This window comes from Oncorhynchus kisutch, linkage group LG14, assembly GCF_002021735.2.
Source record: "Oncorhynchus kisutch isolate 150728-3 linkage group LG14, Okis_V2, whole genome shotgun sequence".
NCBI lineage: Eukaryota > Metazoa > Chordata > Actinopteri > Salmoniformes > Salmonidae > Oncorhynchus > Oncorhynchus kisutch.
Genome location: NC_034187.2, coordinates 56,446,773 through 56,456,949, shown reverse-complemented (window position 1 = coordinate 56,456,949; position 10,177 = coordinate 56,446,773).

Sequence of the window (10,177 nt, the reverse complement as noted above, 5' to 3'; positions counted from 1 at the left end):
AGTCGGCTGGCACTCGCTACATATTCATCGCCAGACCCACTGACTCCAGGTCATCTATAAGTCTATGCTAGGTAAAGCTCCTCCTTATCTCAGTTCATGATAACAACACCCACCCGTAGCACACGTTCCAGCAGGTATATCTCACTGATCTTTCCTTTAGCCAACACCTCATTTGGCCGCCTTTCCTTCCAGTTCTCTGCTGCCAGTGACTGGAACGAATTACAAAAATCGTTGAAGTTGGAGACTTTTATTTCCCTCACTAACTTTAAAAATCAGCTATCTGAGCAGCTAACCGATCGCTGCAGCTGTACATAGTCCATCTGTAATTAGTCCACCCAATCTACCTACCTCTTCCCCATACTGTTTTTATTTGATTTACTTTTCTGCTCTTTTGCACACCAGTATCTCTACTTGCACATCATCATCTGCTCATTTATCACTCCAGTGTTAATCTGCTAAATTGTAATAATTCGCTCATATGGCCTATTTATAGCCTACCTCCTCATGCCTTTTGCACACACTGTATATAGACTTTATTTTTTTTCCTACTGTGTCATTGACTTGTTTATTGTGTTATTGGCTTGTTTATTGTTTACTCCATGTGTAACTGTGTTGTTGTCTGTGTCACACTGCTTTGCTTTATCTTGGCCAGGTTGCAGTTGTAAATGAGAACCTGGTTAAATAAAGGTGGGGGGGGGGAATGTTTTGCTTTTTAGATCAGAATATTTTGTGGAGCTATGCTCTGATGAAGGTCGACTGATCGAAGGCTTACCTACTATTAAAATACATTTGCATCTGACTTGAGGTGTGCATAGACTTTTTCCTGTTTTTCCAGTTTCATATTTTGCCTCCAGCACCTTTTACCTATTGGTTTTGGGTGTGCGGTAGACTCTTATTATTATTATATACGAGATCATCATGAATAACATGGACTGGGGACCTGATCCCAATCAGCACTGCGACATTCTTCCACGAAATGGGTGCCTTTTGATATTTTAAGTAGAAATTGTGCACCAATATTGAATATTAAAAGCCTGTAATATTAAATTAAGTGCCCTTCAATAAAGACCACATGGAGAATTTAATCTGATTATTTATATAAAGACTTGCTAAAGTGCCCAAACTCAGCATGTCCCTCCGTGCACCCTCTGCAGATTTTAACTAACTCAACCCCAGAATTCCTCCAAGTTTTCACCATAATTGGACAGCCCAGTTATTTTGTTGCTTTGACAAAGTCATTTCTGAAGATTATTATCTATTTAATGTGATTAATTGACATCTTTCCCTCATTTTAAGGTCAAACCTGTTATGTGAAACAATTCCTTAAAACATATTTTTGAAAGATATTGAACATTGAATAGTCAAACCCTAGTGTAAAAGCTTGTCCTACTCTTTTGGACCATTTGCTGGTGTTTTGTGATGGAAAACACGTCAAGCCTGTTACCCATAGATAGATAGGCTAGAAATGTTTTAATTTCATTTTTTGGGGTGAAAAAGGGGGATTTATGGATGAGTTAAGAGGAAATCGTCAACCCTTTACGGTCAACCCTGCTACCATATTTGGCACTTATGATAGTAATCTTTTCATTTGACCTCTTGAGATGGGGAAACATGTTTTTTTTATGAACTAGTTTTATGAACTGCTCTTTATGACAGAATGTTTCAATTAGATTAAATAAAGTTAATTGTTTTTTTGGACCAACTTCTCAAAAGGAATTGGTGGAACGACCCTGCTATGCTCATTAATTGAGATGAATAGTTAAGTAAATGACGGAGAAAAGTTTTCAGAAGACTAGTTCAGCAAAGAGTAATAACCATCCAGAGGGGCCTGGTAGCGAAGCACTGCTTTTTTCTGTCGAGGTTCATAGCGCTTGCTGTTATTGTCGTCTTCATCATGCTCCTAATCTCCGTGGTCCTCATCATCCTCCTCACCATCGTCACCAGAGTACTCTGGAAATAGGTATTGGATCAAAAGTTAATGAATTCATGTTATGGTCAAACATGACTTTGACCTAAACTACAATAGAAACAGACCTTCCGTTTCTTGTTTGGAAACTGCTTTTACAGTTGGACAATCAGTAGTCTTCTTCCGCTGGGCTTTAGAAGAGATCCTCTGAAATTCAAACAACTTCATAGATACAACTGGTATGGTATTGCCATTTCCTTTCATCAGTGGCCTGCATGACACAATGGCACATATCTCAGTGAGACTTCAATCTCAAAGGGTATTATTGGTAATTTCCTTCCACTAGTCTTATTTCCCATATCTCAAGGTTAATTTGGTGAAATTCAAATGAATGTTCACTGAATATACAAAACATTAAGAACACCTGCTCTTTCCATGACATAGACTGACTAGGTGAATCCAGCTGGAAAAGTTCAATCTTGTTAAATCCACTTAAAATCCGTGTAGATGAAAGGAAGGAGACAGGTTAAAGAAGGGTTTTTAAGCCCTTGAGACAAATGTGACAAGGATTGTGTATGTGTGCCATTCAGAGGGTGAATGGCAAAGATAAAAAATGTAAGTGCCTTTGAACAAGGTATGGTAGTAGGTATTAGGCACAATGGTTTGTCAAGAACTGCAACGTTGCTGGGGTTTTCACACTCAACAGTTTCCTGCATTTATCAAGAATGGTCCACCACCCAAAGACCATCCAAACAACTTGACACAACTATGGGAAACATTGGAGTCAACATGGGCCAGCATCCCTGTGGAACGCTTTTGACACCTTGTAGAGTTTCAGTCAGCTGCTGGTGAATGAGGCAACAATATGACAACAGTGTGAATTGTGTTCCTACAGTGCCTTGCGAAAGTATTTGGCCCCCTTGAACTTTGCGACCTTTTGCCACATTTCAGGCTTCAAACATAAAGATATAAAACTGTATTTTTTTGTGAAGAATCAACAACAGGTGGGACACAATCATGAAGTGGAACGACATTTATTGGATATTTAAAACTTTTTTAACAAATCAAAAACTGAAAAATTGGGCGTGCAAAATTATTCAGCCCCTTTACTTTCAGTGCAGCAAACTCTCTCCAGAAGTTCAGTGAGGATCTCTGAATGATCCAATGTTGACCTAAATGACTAATGATGATAAATACAATCCACCTGTGTGTAATCAAGTCTCCGTATAAATGCACCTGCACTGTGATAGTCTCAGAGGTCCGTTAAAAGCGCAGAGAGCATCATGAAGAACAAGGAACACACCAGGCAGGTCCGAGATACTGTTGTGAAGAAGTTTAAAGCCGGATTTGGATACAAAAAGATTTCCCAAGCTTTAAACATCCCAAGGAGCACTGTGCAAGCGATAATATTGAAATGGAAGGAGTATCAGACCACTGCAAATCTACCAAGACCTGGCCGTCCCTCTAAACTTTCAGCTAAGGAGAAGACTGATCAGAGATGCAGCCAAGAGGCCCATGATCACTCTGGATGAACTGCAGAGATCTACAGCTGAGGTGGGAGACTCTGTCCATAGGACAACAATCAGTTGTATATTACACAAATCTGGCCTTTATGGAAGAGTGGCAAGAAGAAAGCCATTTCTTAAAGATATCCATAAAAAGTGTCATTTAAAGTTTGCCACAAGCCACCTGGGAGACACACCAAACATGTGGAAGAAGGTGCTCTGGTCAGATGAAACCAAATTTGAACTTTTTGGCAACAATGCAAAACGTTATGTTTGGCGTAAAAGCAACACAGCTCATCACCCTGAACACACCATCCCCACTGTCAAACATGGTGGTGGCAGCATCATGGTTTGGGCCTGCTTTTCTTCAGCAGGGACAGGGAAGATGGTTAAAATTGATGGGAAGATGGATGGAGCCAAATACAGGACCATTCTGGAAGAAAACCTGATGGAGTCTGCAAAAGACCTGAGACTGGGACGGAGATTTGTCTTCCAACAAGACAATGATCCAAAACATAAAGCAAAATCTACAATGGAATGGTTCAAAAATAAACATATCCAGGTGTTAGAATGGTCCAGACCTGAATCCAATCGAGAATCTGTGGAAAGAATCTGTGGAAAGAACTGAAAACTGCTGTTCACAGCTGTTCACAAATGCTCTCCATCCAACCTCACTGAGCTCGAGCTGTTTTGCAAGGAGGAATGGGAAAAAATGTCAGTCTCTCGATGTGCAAAACTGATAGAGACATACCCCAAGCGACTTACAGCTGTAATCGCAGAAAAAAGTGGCGCTACAAAGTATTAACTTAAGGGGGCTGAATAATTTTGCACGCCCAATTTTTCAGTTTTTGATTTGTTAAAAAAGTTTGAAATATCCAATAAATGTCGTTCCACTTCATGATTGTGTCCCACTTGTTGTTGATTCTTCACAAAAAAATACAGTTTTATAGCTTTATGTTTGAAGCCTGAAATGTGGCAAAAGGTCAAAGTTCAAGGGGGCCGAATACTTTCGCAAGGCACTGTAAATACACAGCACAGAGGGCTGCTGAGGGCAGAGAAAGAGCACGAGAGAGATAGAGGGTGGTGGACCACAGATGGGTGCAACACCCTTACAATGGCCTGATAAGAGATTGTGTGTGGCAGCAGAAGATATAGAGCCTAGAAAAAGTGGCTGGTTATTATGTAAACACATTTCAACAGTGCAACAAGCCCTTGTGTTTGGGTAGAGTTAGTGTGAGTCTTCAATGCCAATCTCAAAGGGGGAGCATGTCAATTAATGGTTTCTTATTATTTGCAAATTATACGGCATAAATATAGCCCTGTATTGTATTTCATCCCCGTCTTTGCGGATGGCTGAATGACAAAATTATATTTTACGAACTGGAAAAAGCCTCACTGTTTGTTCTGAGTTTTTCAAGTGGCAGCGCATCTTATTCATGTCATCAATCTTGTGGAGGACTGCCTCAGCAGCGCTATGGAGAAAAACAAGTAACAATATAACTTCTGATAGTATCTTTCTTTAGCATGATTTCATGGAGGTTTTGGGTCCCAATGCAATAAGAATTAAAATGGTGTACTTATCATTTTGGGGCAGAAGTAGAGGAATTAGTAATAAGCCTATAATAACCAACATGTCTGACATCTGTAATAACCCTCACATAACCCTCACAAATTGTTCTTAACTGACTTGCCTAGTTAAAGGTTAAATAAAAAACATTTTAAAATACTCCCTGTATTAGGACTATTCCCATGTTACACACTCTACTGAGGAAGTACACAAGAGACTGTGGAGCAAGGACACATGGGGGGGGGGGGGGGGGGGGGGGTCAGGGTTATGTGGTTACGCTTCTTACTTAGGGATGAGGCAGTAAATCATGGACTGTTGGTATCTGGTGGTTCTGGTGCTGCGTCGCACAACCCCATGGGGTCCTTCTGGTCTAGGAGACCCCTCTGGAACAAAACAATTCAAAACAATTCATGTCATTCACAATTTCATGTAGGTAAATGAGTCTGTGAATGAGAATGATTATTTAAATGGAGTAAATTGTGTGACATCCTCGTAAAAAGTGTTTTGTAGTTGTGTGTGTTATGACATGCATGTCTAAATAGATGTTCTAGGAAAGATCTTGTTTGCATCATAATGTGAAACATGCTTTAGGCTGACCAGTTTGGTCATCTTCACAGGCCCCATTGACCTGAAACCTGGGTGATTTCCTGTGAAGGAATAACAAAAAAATAACATTCAAATATCATAAGAATGCTTGATGGTATCTGAATCAAAATGGTCTGTAGGACTAGCCTGGGTAACATTATGTTTAGTTAACATTCCACTCCCTGTAATTAAGCAAACACACAGAGTAGGCCTACAAACAGACTGGTACCCATGCTACTGACTCCCGACAAATACGCATCTGGACTTTATATCTGGCTTATGGATAGAAACATTAGCCTACCAATCAATATTTAACTATTGAGAACTGACTTACCTTGTTATCTTCCTGACAGGTCTCCCATCCTCTGGTGTTTGTCCATTTAGCTCTTCCAAGAGGATAATATGCCGATCATTCTGATCAATATATCCCTGAGAAAGAGAACAGCAGAACTCAAATAAAAATGTATTGGTCAACCTTGAAGGCATTGACAATCAATTGTCTTCCATCTGTTGAATATAAATTAAGTTTGTTTTGACAAAGTTTAGAAATGTTCTGCATAGCTAACCTACAATTAAGATTTAAAAAATTCGGTGACATTATTTACAGATTGCCGTTTGCACAGAGGTGGCTGACAATATTTTCATGAGGACACCGTAGAACGTTTGTTCACCCACTGACTGTCATTTGTTCAACTCACGTTAGTCAAGCGTGCGGACTTTCTCCATGAAGTCAGCTGGGATGGAAAGTCGGCGTCTGGTTGTGAAGACTGAAGTGTTGATTGGTGTGCTTCCGAAATGCTATGTATGATCACCATCGTGTTGAATAAACTGCGCGTTTAATGAGTTTACTAGCTAATACTACGGTCAATTATTCCCAATTGCAATGTTAACAATGGTATGTATCGATCTATCCATCTCCACATAATAGCAGATTGTTAACGACCTCCTAGCAAATTTTGAGATGTCAAAACTACTGTGCGTGTATAATTTCAAAACACAGCATTCTGGCACCATCCACGTCACAAACCGTATGCCTGGCTGCGTTCGTTTTACATCGCCTGGGGTGGAAAGGATATATGGGGATTCCCTTGCAAAATGTTTTTTAAATGACAGCAAACGGAACGAAACGGGGAGGGACTGACCTGAATTTGTCCAATAGAAACTCTCGTTTTAGTTGCAAACGTTCAACTGGACTAATAATTACCAGTGGTGTGAAGTACTTTAGTAAAAATACTTTAAAGTACTACTTAAGTACTTTTTGGGGGGTATCTGCACTTTACCTTTTATATTTTTGCCAACGTTTACTTCACTACATTCCTAAAGAAAATAATGTACTTTTTACTCCATACATTTTCCTTGACTCCCAAAGTACTTACATTTTGCCAGGAAAATGGTCCAATTCACACTTTTCAAGAGAACATCACTGGTCATCCCTACTGCCTCTGATCTGGCAGATTCATTATACACAAATGCTTTGTAAATGATGTCTGAGTATTGGAAAAAAAGTTATATTGTAATATCATCTTTGTCTCTCAATCATTGTAATGTACTTAACCTTCAAAAACACAATTAAAATAATTCAAATCTAAGTTCAAATTCAACCAGAGCGCCCTGAGATCATGGGAATAGGCTGAACTTGAATCATTCCCACGGTGAATGGCTAAGCCCACTACACTATGAAACCACACACTATTGTAGAGACTTTGATATTACTGGCCGCAATTGATATGGTGAAAACAATGGGTGGGGAGGCAGAGGTACAGACACTCACATCAATACCTTGGTCAGATAACACTGTGAAACTAAGAATTGATGCTATAGCTAGCAATCAAGAGGAAACTGACTGAACGACTCAAACTCCCCCACCTTATGCTCTCCAAATGGACGTTAGCTGTGAGGGCCGAGATACATTGACCTTTGTTCGCTACATGTCGGGGGGTGGTATTCACGAGGACATTTTGTTCTGTCTCACGATTCCCGAGCATGAAATGGCACAGCGAATGTTCAGTGTGCTGCATAGCTATATTGATGAAAAACAGATTCCATGGGATCGAATTGTGTGCTTTTGAACAGATGGGGCTCCATCTATGGCAGGATGACGGGCAGGCCTCTGCACTCTAGTTATGAATGCGTCTCCTTCTGCCATATGGACGCATTGTATGATACACCTACTGAGCTATAATGGATACACCGAGTGCAACTGGCAGCAAAAGAGCTGAGCGCAGAACTCTGAGATATGCAGCAGTTAACTCCGATTGTAGGCTAAACCACTGTTTGCAAAACTATGTAGAGCAGTGGAGGCTCCTCAGAGAAGGACCAATGATTTACAACAAAACATTTTGGTAAAACATTAAAAAAGTTCTCCTTTTTAGATAAAACTATACTAAATATAATCACGTCACCAAATCATTGATTAAAACATACTATTATGCAATGGTCTACAGTAGTCCCAACAGCACTCTGTAGGGTAGCACCATGGTGTAGCCAGAAGACAGCTAGCTTCCGTCTTCATCTGGCTACATTGACTTCAATACAAAACCTAGGAGGCTCATGGTTCTCACCCACTTCTACAGACTTACACAGTAATTATGACAACTTCCGGAGGACGTCCTCCAACCTATCAGAGCTCTTGCAGCATGAACTGACATGTTGCCAACCCAATCAAAGGATCAGAGAATGAATAGAGTAAGATAGAGTAGTTGACTCAGAGAGAAAAAGAGAATAGTTGAACAGTTTTGAACAAATTAATTTCTTCCAAAATGGAGAAGCAATAGTGTGTTTTTTCCCTCACTTTCAGTTTCACTTAGCTAGCAAATGCAGCCCAGGCTAGCTTAGCCTACTCAAACAGAGGGATGCTATATTAGCTAGCTGTCTATGACTATCCAACAACACTGGAACTCTGGCAAGTCAAGGTATGCTTTCGGGTTTAAAAATGTATTTGCCCCCGGGGCCCGCCTGTGTAAGAGCTAAACTGCTTACTGACTGTACACTAACGTTACTGCATGATTGTAGCAGGTTTACTAATGCATTAGTTCTATTAGCTATGTTGACTATGTCGTTACTTTATGATATGGTTTGGCTTGGAAAGGTTGTCTCGCCTCGTCACATACAGCTGATGTGTTGTGCATTGATGTCCACAAGCAACGAAGGGAAAAGGTGAGAGGAGTAGAGCACATAGATGCGAGAAGGAATACAACGTGGCTGTTATGAAAATTAACTGTGTTTACGTGTGATCAGGGGTGTATTCATTCTACCTATTCTGTTGAAAATAAATCTTAAAACGGAACATAACAGGGATAAACATACATGATTTTGTCCAATAGAAACTCTAATTTGCAAGTGTTGGACTAATGATTACACCCTATATCAGCTAGATGCAGGCAAAAGTGTGCAAGGCGGTATTGAATGTGTATTGACCTGTGTGCACCTACAGTACCAGTTTGATGTCTTCACTATTATTCTACAATTTAGAAAATAGTAAAAAATAAAGAAAAACCCTTGAATGAGGAGGTGTCCAAACTTTTGACTGGTACTGTACATTATAAACATTCATTCATAGGCTAGGTTGTAGCAACCTCATGATTGGTATAGGTAAATTTAGAAGAATTATATAGTAGCCTAAACCCATCGCTGTTACATTGAACTAGGTGAATGGAATATGAATTACATATTTTCCTGGTTAAATAAATAATACAATAAGCTGCAATATAAATGAGGCCAAGCTCATGAAGAAAAATAAACTGTCCTCCATCATCTTAAAAGGCACAGACTGCCACTGATGTGGAGATATTTAATCATAACATGACAATGTTCTATTTCACACCGAGGGTTGGTGATTATCGAGGAGTGTTGAAAATATTTTTTCAATTGAGAGAGGAGCTGTTGTTATTTGCAATAGATGTAAAAAAAAAACTTTAAAAAAACACTTGACTTTGTGTAATGAAAATAAAATGTGTCTCCTTGCCTATGTAACAGGCATATTTGGGAAACTGAACAAACTGAACGCAAGCATGCAGGGGAAATACCAAACAATTATACAGATGAGTGACCGAATCCACAAAATCTGATCAGCAAAATGTTTGACTGTGATCCTGGCTTAGTTGACATGCCGGAAATCTAACAGCTGATCGAGCTGTCATGTGACCGAATGCTGCAGCCAATGCATTCACAGGTGTGGGAGTTTTAGTTCCTGACTCAATGGGAATAATGTGCCGTCTCCCACCGAGCATTAAAACTCATGGTACGCTGATTCAGTGCTCTCATCTGCATTAAAAACAAATATCGATCCAGGTTGGATGTGACAGGAGAGATGAGGTGCACACTGCATCATTCGTGGAGGATGGCATGTTTACTTTTGCCTTGTTTCCTTATTGATTTATCTGCTAAATATAAACCCCCAAAAATGTGTATTAGCATATTTAAAATCATTTCATAAAGAATTCACATTATCATATATTAATATCATAAGATAACAATTATTAGTCATAAACATAATTATTTCCAACACATTTCAGAACCAGTATCCAAATCAGAATAATCATGATAATGGCTTCAACATTACATAATTGCAGTGAGATTCATCACTGAACCAAAAGACAAAGAAACACAGGGGTG